General features: G+C 40.5%; 1 protein-coding gene across 2 annotated transcripts in view; it reads left to right on the plus strand.

The window, feature by feature from the left end:
* Positions 1-14491, plus strand: part of kalrna (kalirin RhoGEF kinase a) — a 148795-nt gene that overhangs the window by 104190 nt on the left and 30114 nt on the right. The window lies entirely within an intron of this gene.

Genomic DNA, 14491 nt, shown 5'->3' on the forward strand with positions numbered 1-14491 from the left:
GCCGCTGGATGTCGCACAAGAGCATCTCAGACCAAAACAATAGGAAACAAACATAATATCACTTGCCACCGGACTCCATAGACAAAAGTGGTCATTTCACCTGGCATATCATCATAACATCATAACTTCATTCAAAGTGGACAGAAACAAAATAAAACTCACCAAAACCGTCTTTGTTAGTCTTTCCACTTACCAACAATCACCAACTCTGGTTTAGTCCAAATAAATCCTTAATTTACTGATTATAGATAAGAATAACAGCAGTTCCAGTTCTGCTCAGCTGCACACAGCGCCGGTCTGCTTGTAAACAAACCACAGAGAGGCTGCGATAGCAACACAGTGTCAGGTCTGTCTCTGCTCAGGACGTTGCTATGCTGCTATATAACCAATTTTCACTAAACTAGGTAACCTTAACTGCAACAACTTCCCCTAACTTAAACTGATCTGTTGTAACACAGTTGTATTTATATTACTAATGAGCAATGTAACATAAATCTTGTGAACCTGTTGAGAGAATAGGTCAGAAACAGATGTAGAGAGGGAGCTGCAGGGGTACTACTGTAAAATTTGTCGTGGCCTAAAACCATAATTGTTTGATGGTATGAATGCAGAATTAGGCCAAAGCTGCGTCTACTTAGGCTGATGGGTATTTAATTAACTGTTCTCTATTTGTTAATGAATGAGTCAAACTGTTAATTAACCCTAAAGAGCCATTGCTAATTAAATGGACTGGATAAAACACTTCAGCTGCTTTCTAGCTTCATTCTCTTCCCTCTTGTCTGCCCTGTCTCGTGTGTGTGTGTGTGTGTGTGTGTGTGTGTGTGTGTGTGTGTGTGTGTGTGTGTGTGTGTGTGTGTGTGTGTGTGTGTGTGGTGTGTGTGTGTGTGTGTGTGTGTGTGTGTGTGTGTGTGTGTGTGTGTGTGTGTGTGTGTGTGTGTGTGTGTGTGTGTGTGTGTGTGTGTGTGTGTCCTGGGTCTTGTGACTGCTCTGTAAAGTAGGTCTCCTTGTCCTCTCTGAAAGACTGTGAAGACACTAAAGTTAACTGAACAGAAAATCAGTCACAACCAAATATTGAAGTTACTAAAACCTATCAGGACTTTCATTATTGTAATCAGAAGCTGTGACTAAGAGTTATGCTGTACTCAAGTCTTTTACGGTAACCACGTTTGTCCTTTTTGTTGTGAGACTGTAGTTGTCTAAAAGACACAAAGGAATTTTGAATTGCTGCTGTGTGAGACTGAAGTTGTTCCTAACTGTGGTAATAGTGTGTCATAGCTGTAGTAGTTAGGGACTATTTTCTGTATTTCTTGCCGGAGAACATCAGTAGAAGTTCACTGTGCTTTAAATTGGGACACTGCAGGGAAACAGAGCTGCTGGAGCACTTTATCTGGGCTAAGTGCATGTGTGTTGTCTTACCTGCTGCTGCAGCGATCATCAAGTCGCGTACACACACAGAGGAAGCATTTACAGTCCACTGCTTCTCCACTGCGTTGGCCTGATTGAATAGATTTTTTTATTTTTATTGCGAGGCGTGTAAGTCAAGTCCAAGTCTATCGATAAGACAAAATAAACACTGCACTTGAATAAGATGGTAGATGAAATTATTTGTACATAAATGAGCTTTTCCATGAGCTTTCACGCAATGGGAGATATTTCTAGTTCCTTCCCTTCGTAGAGCACTTTGTCTCAACTACGAACCAGAGAGCTAACGTTATGCTAGCAAGATTCAAAGTCAAAAACACTGTATATGGTCGACAAACTGTAACTATAATTTGACAGTATGTTTAACAACAAGACTAGCTTGCTATCCAACCATGTCATTGTCCCCAAATCAATATCAAGATTTTCACAAACAAACTATTAAAGTGCATGTGTAACTAACTAGTGAATGGAATAGCGGATGGGATGATTGCTTATTTAAAGTATCATTAAGTTCAGACGGGCAGGTTAGGGGCTTGTGTGTTACAGTTGCCATCCTGTGGTGTTCAGAGGATGACGCACTAAAGCACTACGCTCAGTAGTGTAAATAAGAGATTCAGATTTTGTTTTCATTTATTTCAACGCATTAATTTAGAGCTGTAAACAGTGTGACTGCAACTACATAGTAGCTGTCCTATATCAAGAATTAATGGACACCCTGCAGCCAATCAGAATCAAATATTCACCCAGACCATGGTATTAACCTTAAAGCTGCAGCAGGTAATTTTTTGTAAAAATAATATTTTGTCCAGTTTTCTGAAACTTGAAACTTTCACTTTATCCTGACAGTGAAACAATCAGGTTCCTCTGGCTCATGCTAGTGCTCCTAATGGCATTTGCAAGAATCCACCGGGCCTGAACGTAAACAACCAATGAGAGCTCAGAAATTGACCAGTTTAAAGTTGTATTGGGGATTCATCTCATGTTGGTCCATTCTTTATCTTTGGGTTTGACACTAAGAGCGACCCCTTTCACATTCAATCAGTCATGTCATCCATAAAAATAGTAATTCAATTGTAATAAAAATTCTGAATCCATTTATGTGATGTCGTCCAACTTTCCCGCTGTTCTCCAGCACTGTCATTGCTCACTCCCAAATGTTGTGTGAGCGCTCTCTCAGTAATGGTTCTGCCATATTTGAATAGAGCCATTATAGCACATTTACGTAACAGGGACCTGTGCTGCCAAATTCCAACAAGCCATTACTTCAACAGATAGATGGAGCCGGCAAAGTTACAAAGTCGATTTCTGAAAAGGGCCTAAGACACACATTCACTCTGACACTTCTCTCGCTGACACACACACAAAACCACACACAGCGTTGGAACCCAAGTCCCTGCTCTCCACAATGGGGAAAGTAGCCCTCAACAATAATTAACACTGACTTCTGTTCCAGAGAACTAAAGTGTGCATGTGAGGGAGGGAGGGAGGGAAACTCAACAACTATGTCTGAGTAAGAAAGACAAGTATATGTGTGTGTGTGTGTGTGTAGGCTCCTCCTCGATCTCCTCCTCCTCCCACCTCATTTGCTCTTTCCCTCTCTCTCTCCCTCTCTGTGGTGAATCTCATCAGTGTGGACTTGAAGCTCATGGTGCACACAGGCTCTCCCAGTCAGTCTGGTTACAAGTTGGTCTGCCGGTTAGTGAGACTTAACAGCTAGAGAGGTGTGTCTGTGAGAGTGTGTGTGTGTGTGTGTGTGTGTGTGTGTGAGTGAGAGAGAGAGAGAGAGATTGAGAGAGAGAGAGGAGAGGTGTGTGAGTGTATGATGTGTGTGTGAGTGAGGATGAAGCGAGGCCGGCGTTGCTGTGGATGGATCCTCACCCGCTGCTGCTGCTGCTGCTACAATGGCACAGGTGGGACGAGATGTAGAGATATAAGAGTGTGTGTGTGTGTGTGTGTGTGTGAGTAGAGAGAGAGAGAGAGAGAGAGAGAGAGAGAGAGACGCTCAGTAAAAAGCAGGTGTTTGTGAATGTGTGTATTAGTGTGCGTTGGCATGTCTGTATTACGTACGTGTGTGTGTGTGTGTGTGTGTGTGTGTGTGTGTGTGTGTGTGTGTGTGTGTGTGTGTTTGTTGCATGCTTTACAAGTTAGGAAGTTTTTATTGCGTGTGCTGAGGGATGAAGCAGAAAACAGGGTTCTAATGGCTGCCAGCATTCTCCACACAACTCAAGTGAGGCGTGTGTGAGAGAGAGACAGAGAGAGAGAGATTGACTGAATGAAGGAGGGGTAGACACCAAGAAACAGACGGAGAGAAATTCCTGTTCTCTTCGATTTTATTTTTGTTTATTGTTATGGTGCCAGGGGAAACTAATTTGAATTGAAAATAAATTGTGAAAGAGGAAGTTTTGTGTCAAACAGACAGACAGACAGAGAGACAGACAGACAGAGAAGAGGACAGTTTCTTTCTTTGTCTTCATTGAGAATCTGATGTTGGATTGAGCAATCTGTTTGCCTGCAATTCTGTCAGCCACTGCACAGGGCGTGTGTCTGTCATAACCTGCATCACACACACACACACACACACACACACACACACACACACACACACACACACACAGAGCCTAAAAGGATTCCCACCGATTGCACTGGAATCATCACGGTACTCATTTTCTGAATTTCCCAATCACTGCACTCCCCACAAACAGCCACTGTGGTTTCTGTTTCATTCGGAGCTGTTTGTCTGGTTCTTGACTGTCTTTGAACTCGTTTGTCACCCGTTTACATAACAGCTTTCAGACATCTGATGACAGGAATCTAAATTGCCTCACTGTTGAGTGTAGTTCTTCAGCATTAGATCTGTCTGTCTGTAATGAATGAAAAAACCTATTCGGGTATCAGATTTGACAGACTTTACGTCTGACTTGGCGAGAACAACAGAGGCTTTTTTTTAGCTTTCTGTAAGTAAGGTGTCGTATTGTAAGAAGGATTTAAAGTTGGGGCTGTGCAGAACCTTTGTTTGAAGTGTTGTCTGACTGGGACTGTAAGGTTCACAGAGAGGTCCAAAGCAGGTCAAGGTAATAAGTGCTTTTCAGGGAGATTATTCTCTCCAGAAAAATCCCAGCATGGGTATTTGTTTGTTATGCTCAGTGGTGGAATGTAATTAAGTACATTTACTCAAGTACTGTACTATTGTACAAATTTGAGGTAGTTGTACTTAAGTATTTCCATTTTATGCAACTTATGCTACTCCACTACATCATAGAAGCAGACATTTTACTCCACATTTTAGTTATTATCTCCAAGCTTGGTGATTTTTTTAAATTAGATTTCTTTTTTGATAAACTGAAAGATTAAGTGTTTGTTTATGAGCTACGTCTTAAGCTAAATAAACTATTTAAAACCCCTCTTGGATTATCTGGAAAATGGATGCTGAAAACAGGGCTGTTTTTCTGAGCTGATGAAAAGTTGACTTTTTAGAGATATGGTTCTCACAGCACAGCCTTGCTACAAACATATGATGTTCTAGAATATGATGCATTGCTGTATGTTAAACTACCCAACAGTATATGAAGTAGTTAAAATGATGTCAACCTTAAACATCTACAGCAGAATGGGTTCTTTTACTTTTGATACTTTAAGTAAATCATTTTAATTCTGGATTCAGGACTTTTACTTGTATGTAGGTCAATTTTGAATTGACTGTTTCAGAATTAGTTTAAAAACTCCATGTAGTATATTTAAGTAAAGGATTTGAATACTTCTACCACTGGTTCTGCTTTCTTAACAGGAAACCTCTTGGAGTCAGTTAAATAACTTTCCTCTCCTCATAGAATTAGTCATTTGTTGTTGGAAAGTGTCTGACAACACCGGGGACCAATGACAAAACATTCCTATAATTCTTTGTCATTTGGGTTATTTCAAAAGGCACAGACAAACAACTCTTTTGACCATTTAGGGTGCAGACAAACATAGCTGACTCTATATGAAAGTCATTATTATGTACTGGAGGCTTGAGTCAGTTCAACAAGTAACATAGGAATTTTGTAAAGTAATATTACCATTGCTATTACCACTGCTAGAACTATCCAAATACATTTTCTAAATAAGGCCTTTAATACGTCAAATTCAGCACATACTTTGCAGATTCTTCATTTATTCCCATCAGCCTGCTGTTTCTCCATCATGGAGGGAGAGTGTGGACTGTAGTGAGAAAATGTATAAGGTCGGTCTGGTGTTTATGGGATTTTAATGCCCAGCACTCACACAACCACAATCCTGTGGTTCATGTTGCCTGTGCAGTCCATACAAACCTTAAATGTATACCTTGGAATGGATTGTATTATTGGAATCTGCTCTTACTGGGATCACTTAGAAATGTTTGCTAAAACTGAATGAAGAAAGTATGGTCATTGCTGCAGATATGATTCCATAAGGGTTTTAAAATATATCTTGTTCTCTTATAAAATTGACACTGCAGTTACATGAATGGAGCTCGCATTACTCCTCAATTCAGGCCACCCCATCAACTGTATGTACTGTCAACAAATCAATGCACCGAAGCAGGTTGAAGTGGTTTTCTTGTGTTGACCAGCACACTGAAAGTTGTGGGTTATCTGAAAACCACCTTCAGGCTAAGGAATACAGTTCTCTGTGCACTGTCCCTTTAAGAGCACATGTGTGGTGTTTATGTGCAGGTTAGCATGCGGCCAGCTAAAGGTTAACTACCTGTGTGTGGACAGACAGTGGACTTTGGCTCCACAGCCACTGTGCTGATGATGATGTTCGACATTGTGCACATGTGATGGACAGTGGCAATATTTTCATATTCTCAGACTGCAAAAGTGATCATCTCCATCTGTGTGTGCGTTAGGGGGAATCGTGAATCTGCTTCCAGTTCTCTATTCCAAAATATCAGAGCACTCCCTAAATAACCTGGCTTTTTTTTTATTTATGAGACAAAAGTTATAAAGGTTACATTGTTGTTTTTAGCATTGAAGCTTATGTGGCAAGGCTGGTTTCCATAATCTGTCTATTACAGTGTGCATCTGCATGTAAATGAACAGAATTCAGTCTCTTTGATGTGGGGGGGGGTCATTTGTTGTTGTTGATATTGCATGTTTTTCTCCACACACACAGAAGCACTTCCTCACACAGAAGCACTTCCTCGCACAGTGGCTGAGCGATTAACTGGGGTGTAAAGTGATCTTACAACCCATCCATTACCCATTAAACCTGAAGATGGGCAGGAAACTGCTCTGACCCTGAAACAAACGCACACACACACACACACACACACACACCAGTCTCTCAGCAGAGATAATGGATAGAGACAGCACGCTACAATGCTTCATCAACTGGGATTCAGTATGTTCAGTTTTAAATTGGAACTAAAACTACAGTAGTTGTCATTTAAAGACATATAATGATAGATGTGTGGTCACTCTGAAGGGTTGGCAGCATTAGCAACAGTGGAGTAAGTATCTAGATTTAATTAAAGCTTTAAGTACCTATTTTTATCAAAATCTTCAATATAAGGGCTGTGTACATAAAACAGGTGCAGATGGCGTCGATGACTCTGAATAGTAACAGGACAAAACCAGCTGCCATATTCTGGATTTCATTTCTACCGTAGACTCAGTGAGCCAGCACGCTGCGGATAATTGTCCAGGTAGGAGTAAGGTTAGGAGATGCCTTTTCTTAGTTATCCACTTTCACTTCCACTTCCCCTCCACTTTTAATTTCTACATGTTTTGTTAAATGTTTTTATTTGTGCCACTAGATAGGATTCTGTAGCGTCTCTCAGTTCTAGCTAATCAGTGTTTCCAAGAGTATTTCCCGTAAAGTCTCCAAGGTTCCCTGAAGAGTGTTTTCTAGCCTATTGTCACAAAGTGTTTTTTTCTTACCACAAGGGCTCCTCCCAAAAGCACTGAGAGCTTTCTCTTCAGTCTTCTTAACCAAGCTGAGAGTAGCTTTTACTATGAAATCCAGAGAGCTCTGGAGTTAATTGAAAGAACGGGGTTGACTTTACTGCTGTGGTTGACATGTTCCATGAATGAGCTTAGTTACTACAGTATGTCAATAATTTGTTGAAAGAGAACCAGTCTGTGTTGGTGTCTGAATCAAAGAGGACCTAATTTTCAAAGAGCAAGCCAACATTTTATAAGTAAAAATTGGAGACAGTGTGGATGTTTGGTGAGGAGCCGTGGCCTGCAGGAACAGACAATAAGTCCAGTAATGGCTGTGATGCTGGCTTTCTAGTTAAAAGAAGTAGCTGTGAACATGTGGTTTGACATAGAGAGAATTCTCTGCGTAACAAGCTCATCAAACTATCTTCTAAATATCTATCTAAATATTCTGCATTTAAAGAAAAACCCTGTATGTAATACACACGCTGGTCCACCTTGGCAGTGTCACATTTTGCTTCGCCTAGGCGTGGCAGTGTCAAGTTAGCAATAATTAATATGCAACATCTAAATAGGCTTTCAAAATAAAGCTTGCTTAGGCCACAGTGTTTGTACGTTTAGGCACCAAAACCTCTTGATTTGGTTTAGGAAAAGTGGACCTCCACTGCTTATTCTACTTCTACTGCTGTTACAAGGACCGCAGTTCAGGGGTTGTGACTCAGTTCAGGGTCGAATCAAATGTAAAACAGCAGAGTGCAGATGGAGAGTGTGTGAGAGGAAGAAATGAAGAGAGCGATTTAAAGTGAAACAAAGATTGTAGACAAGAAAGATACTGAAGTCTTCTCAAGTCAGAGTTGAAACTGAAAATACATATGTATATTTTGCTACCATGTAACAGGCCCTTATGTAACCTTCTTGTATTACTGTATAGACTCACGATGCTGCTGCTTTGAAGACTAAATTAAAGATCCTTTTATCTGCACAGCTTCCTTTTGATCAGGAACCATAGGGACTCTGTGTGTGTGCCTCTCTGCACATAATCAGATGTTCGTATCCACACTACAAACACATATCCATTTTAATCTCATCAGAAGTTTTAATTACTTTCCTGATACATATGCTTTCAAGCCTCATATATGTTTGCGGTGGATAAACACGTGTCATCAGAGTGCTACCATAATAATTGTCAGTATTTTTGTTGGTGTAGGTAGTCTGGCTGTGTGTGTTGTCATATATGGAGAGAGAGAGAGAGATATGTGAGAGAGAGAGAGAGAGGTATGAGAGGAATGTCATCATCCCAGATAACTGTCTTTTCCTGTCATTGATAAAAAAGCATGATGGGGGCAGGCGGGCAGAGGGAAAGACTAACTACAGCAGTAGTAATTTTCACGTACTGCATTTACAAATACCATACTGTGTCTTTTATTCTCTGCTACCCTCATGTTAGTAATGCGTTTGGTTCATGTTGCATGCATTTTTCCTGTGCTATTTTGGTAACTGGAATCCTGTTTCATTTCAGCAGGTAGAGCAGGTCCTCGTGTGTGTGTGTGTGTGTGTGTGTGTGTGTGTGTGTGTGTGTGTGTGTGTGTGTGTGTGTGTGTGTGTGTGTGTGTGTGTGTGTGTGTGTGTGTGTGTGAGAATGATGGATAAAAGCGCTATATAAATGTATTCCCAAGACCAGGGATTTATAGTCTAATATTTGTGTTGCTTTTGTTGTGTATAGTGTACCTTTTATTTCATTTTTTCTTTAATTGTTTTAGGGACTTGAAGGGTATCAGCAGCCCATTTGAATTCCCCTGTACTCCTGTTCATTTTCCATTACTGGCTATCTTTGCTAAAAGAGGACCTTGGTTCCTGTAAATGGTGAACAGTGTCCTCTCACAGCAGGAAACACAACAACTGTTACATACTGTATGTGGAGAAATATATCAGAGTAACCTCAATCAGTTTAAAAAGTAGAGGGAAAAGGTCAAATAAACCAATAAGTAAAAGAAGCTTTTTTTTAGGTTTGATTCCCTTCCTGTGTTAGTGGTTGAGGCAGATGCGCATCAGCTATATCAAAAAGCTTCCGGACAAAGACAAAACACAAAGTCAGGTATTCAAAGAGGAGGAGAGAGTGTTTGTGTGTGTGTGTGTGTGTGTGTGTGGAGCTTGAGTTGTAATACTCTCTTGTCAATACAGCCATTCATAGACAAAGTGTGTGTGTGTGTGTGTGTGTGTGTGTGTGTGTGGAGTGTGTGTGTGTGATACTGTGTGTGTGTGTCAATACAGCCATTCATAGACAAAGTGTGTGTGTGTGTGTGTGTGTGTGTGTGTGTGTGTGTGTGTGTGTGTGTGTGAGTGAGTGAGTGAGTGTGTGAGTGAGTGAGTGAGTGAGTGTGTGAGTGTGTGAGTGTGTGAGTGTTGAGGAGTGATGTGAGTGATTAAAGAGTGAAACCGAGTGTGTGAGAGCGAGCGAAAGGGAGACAAAAACCCTGTTCTGTTGCATTCAGACCGTGGTTTAGTATCTACCGACTGGACATCAGATGTGTGTGTGTGTGTGTTTGTGTGCGCGCTTGTGATTAAAGATAGTGAGTGATGGGGATTTTAACAGTAGACAGTCTGTCTTTCTGTCGGCTGCAGAACAAAAGCTTCCTTGTTTGGTCTCACCTGACTTTGGCCGTCAGTGTGACACTGCTGTACTCTGCAGTACACACACTATTCAGTGTTACCCCGAGTACTATATCTGCATTACTCCCTCTCTCAATATCTCTTCTTAAATGAACATGGACCTCAGTTAATGATGACCACCGATTTCTAAAAAGACACTTATTCCATTCTAAAACAACCTTATCTGTCAAGTAGCATGCAGTAGGAAGTGTGTGTAGCTTGTAAGGTGTAAGAGGGATTCCCAGCTGTAGCGCTATGTCAGAAAGTTGTTGTTTTGCTGTGAGCGTGCTGCTTCCAGGAACAGATACAGTAGAGGATGATATACAAACCTGGATGTCTGGAACAACTATTATAGTCTGGCATTTTTATCACATATAAAGCGACATTGTCAAGGACAACCCATGTTGCATCAGGGTTAGTTAATTTTTGTCATTTGTGTTCCAGTGAAATGTTAGTTCCTCCTCCTTATCTGAGGCCAGAGGTGTAACTGTGGAATTGTTTCCCAGACATGAAGATGTATCATGACCGGATCATCTTGTTTGCTGGATGACAAAACATGGTGGAATTTGTATTGTCAGCCATTTAGTACAAATCACAAATACTTTACAACAGCATACCAATTAGGTTTCAACAACTGAACCATCACACCTGAGCCACTCCATCTGCTGAGGAAGGCTACGAGCTGTGTGTGAAAGCTTTGGAAACGCCAAATAAGTGAACATTGTGTTCATAGTATTTTTTTTTTTTGGTCATGCTGCTGTTTTTTAACCTTGCATGGCAGCTGGATTCATGAGATAACAGTGGCCAGGCTTCAAGACACCAATTAACGCTACTTGCAGCCACCGGCGTGGTTTAAAGTCAGGTGTGTGTGAGCAGTGACTGTTTGCTCAAACAATAATGGCGGCTGCTAAAGACGTTAGCGTAGAGTATTCCTTCATTGACAGAAGAGCAAAGAACGACGCTGAAGGCTTTTCTTGATGGAAAAGATGTTTTCACTCTTCTCTACTGGCTTCAGTACAAGTTTGACCACGTTATATGGTTCATTGATCTGACTGGTTGAAGTTCGCTCTTGATAGACGGTAATAGACTGATGGGTCATCCAATCCCCTGCCCAGTATTTTTTAAAGTGCCTGCCCTTTTCCAACAGTTTCCAACAAGGACTTCCCAGATAGAGGTGGGCGATATATATCGTTTGCGATAATATCGTCATTGTTGTTTTGACAATGTTTTTTCCATTATCGAGTATTTAAATTACTTATGATCACATGACCTCTCGCTAGCATCCTCCTTGCAACAGTTTAGCAGCGCATTGTGATGGTAGAGAGAAAATGCAAACACCTCCAGTCCCTGAAGCTACCGGTACTTCAGATGATTTAGTGCCGAGACGTGGGTCTACCTCTCTGGCATGGAAATGGTTTGGTTTCGAAAAGACTTTTTTAGCTCAGCGCTCAGAGCGTGCGTGCGTGCGTGCGCGTGCGTGTGTGTGTGTGTGTGTGTGTGTGTGTGTGTGTGTGTGTGTGTGTGTGTACTGGAGTCCTTGATGAGTTTCTGTGGTCAGCCAGCTGTCAAGGCCACTCAGTGACTAACAGTGGTTCTGTTGAAAGCGCACACACAGGTGACCTATGACATGTTCCCTCTCTTAAGAACACATGACTGGATTTGCTCAGTGGCACTCCAGGACGTAACCACCAAAACGTTGACGACACAGAGATAGGGGGAGGTTCGGTACAGTCATTGGGCCGATTACTGTCAGTTAACTCTGCTGTGGACCAGCTAACAGAGCTGGTGGAGTGCGTACAAACACACTCTGATTAAATCCAAACCAAGTCCTGGTCATGTTGGGTAGTATTCCACACACTGTTGGAGATAAATGGAGGATATGTTCTGGCAGTCTACGTGCAAATGATTTGATAACAATAAGAAACAATCTTGCCAAAATGCTATATCACGCTCAAATAAAGGGCTTTCTCTAACTTTCATCTTATTGCTCGCTGGCAGTTTTTTTCTTTCACACTGTATCAGGCATTACAGGCATTCTTGAAAATGTACAGAGATAAGCAAGGTTGTGGAAACCATGTGACTGAGAGACTACTCATGTTTCTAATAGCAGTATCTGTTAATCAAGACTGTCTTAAGGTTACAGACAGTTGGACTTTAGAGAACATTCCCAAGATAAGGTTTTCTGAAACTAAAATATGTTGAATTGTTGCTTTGGAGAGGTGTCAGATACTGGGTGATGTTTAGTTGTTTGTGCTTTAGCTTTTGGCCAGCCCTGTAGATATTTCCCTGATTTGCCCTTTGGGCAGGTTGGCCTGTCTGCATTGTTGAACTCTCAGGCCATAGTAATGTAATCTTACAAGCACAAAGGAATTGCAGTCAGTTACAAAGGAAAAGGCAACAAAGGTGTGTGTGTGTGTGTGTGTGTGTGTGTGTGTGTGTGTGTGTGTGTGTGTGTGTGTGTGTGTGTGTGTGTGTGTGTGTGTGTGTGTGTGTGTATATATATATATATATATATTTATTTATTTATTTATGTATTTATAGTAAATTAAATAAAAATGTAAACACCTTTTTATATAAATGCCTTCCGAGTCTGTACAGGTTTCCCCAGCAGGCCTCCACCAGTGGTAAATGGATGGTCTGAACTGTCAAGCACCAGTTGGGGTCAAGTTTTGTAGATATATTTAGTAGCAGACCCGTCACAATAATTACCTTATTTATTAATTTATTGTATTATTTATATATATATATATATATATATATATATATATATATATATATATCTATATATATATATATATATATATATATATATATATATATATATATATCAGCATGTCCTTTAAGAATGTCCTTTAAGAATGTCACCAACAATTTAGCCAACAACACCCACCAAGCACCAAATTAGGGTAGAGTACATCTGAGAATTCTTTTCTCCACACTGGCAGGTAAGTGTTTGTTTTTGTTAACATGGGCAGTGGTGGTTAGAGAGGGTTGTGTTGGTTGTGTGGTTTTATTTATGTTTTGTTTTGATTTTTTTTTTTTTCACATTCCAATTCCACTGTCTGAAAATCCGTTTGAATTAAAAGTGAATTTTAAAGGGTGTACTTGTATTATTATGCTTATCATTATACCAGTGGCATAAAATGGTCTTAAAGTGACATATCGTTTATAATACCTCAACAATATTCCATCGTCCAACACAAGCAGTTATGACAGGCCTATTCAGCAGTGCCCCCTCCACCTCTCTGCAGTGTCAGATTCTTGTTCTGCCATGTGTTTATCTCTATCTCAAGAAGTTGGCACCTTAGTAGCACTGGGTGACCTTGGCTACTGTTTTGAACACAAGGTTGTATCTGTGCCACACTGCTGACACAGTCAGATAACAACTCCACTAATACTGGCTCATTAACCCACACTGCTCAACTAATGTTAACTAACACAAACACAGTCCGCTCTTTCTGCACATTGTTGGTGCTGATGTAGGAAGTGAAAGTGATTTTATTGTTGATCGTCACAGAAATAACAGAACATCACATGTTTTTTGCTTTTTGCCTGCAGCTCGGCAACAGACATTTGAGTACAAGTCAGAGACATTCAAAGGAACGGAGGGAGGGCATGAATAGGGAGAGAAAAGAAGGTGACCAAAAAAAAAGCAGCAGAACACCTCAGGAGATACTGTTGACCCTTAACTTTTCATTTCCTGTCTGAAACGCACACATAGATTCAACCACACAGCAGCCACAGCCCATAGCTCCCAGCTGTGTGAGTGCAGCTGATCTACCACACTCCTGACACATGACTACCGCTTCTTTCTCAGACACACAGGCTCACACCCGGATCCGGATCAAATGGTTTCAACTGTGCACTGATATCAGTCATTTTAGTGTAACAGTCAACATATAACGTCTGTTTGATAACATTTCCTGCTTCCTGGTATACTTTAAATGCAATCAGATATTTCTCCTTTTGCCTCAGTTGAATTAAAAATCAGTTTGTTATTCAGTTGTGCATGTCTTTACAGAACTGCTGTCAAATATAATATTAAAGCAAGGAAGGAAGGAATTTATGTTCAACATGGGTACAAGTGGCAGTTCTATCAGATGAGGCAAGTGTGACATGAGAGCAGCTGCTAAACAGACTTTGTTTTTCTTCAATAGGGACAATCATCTGGATCTCTCTTACCAAGAACCAAAACACAATGCTGTCGTTTCTGAACATATTTAACAAAAGCACATGTGTATGTATGCGGAGGAAAACGGATATCTGCAGATCATTTAAGACTAGTCGAAACATGGTTTAAATCTCCACTTACATTTAGGCTAGTTTAAACAATATTACAAATTCCCATTAAGTTGTATGGAACCTCAAATAAAGATTTAATAAAAATATATTTTATGTAGTTCTGACTGTAGTTTAATTAAAAGTTAAAGAGCTTAAGGTCTTTTGAATTTTTTAATATTTGAAATAAAGATATGACTCATGAAAATGAAAGCTTACATGCATGTGGCTGGAGCTGATGA

The sequence above is a fragment of the Dicentrarchus labrax genome, unplaced genomic scaffold (assembly GCF_905237075.1).
Source record: "Dicentrarchus labrax unplaced genomic scaffold, dlabrax2021, whole genome shotgun sequence".
NCBI lineage: Eukaryota > Metazoa > Chordata > Actinopteri > Moronidae > Dicentrarchus > Dicentrarchus labrax.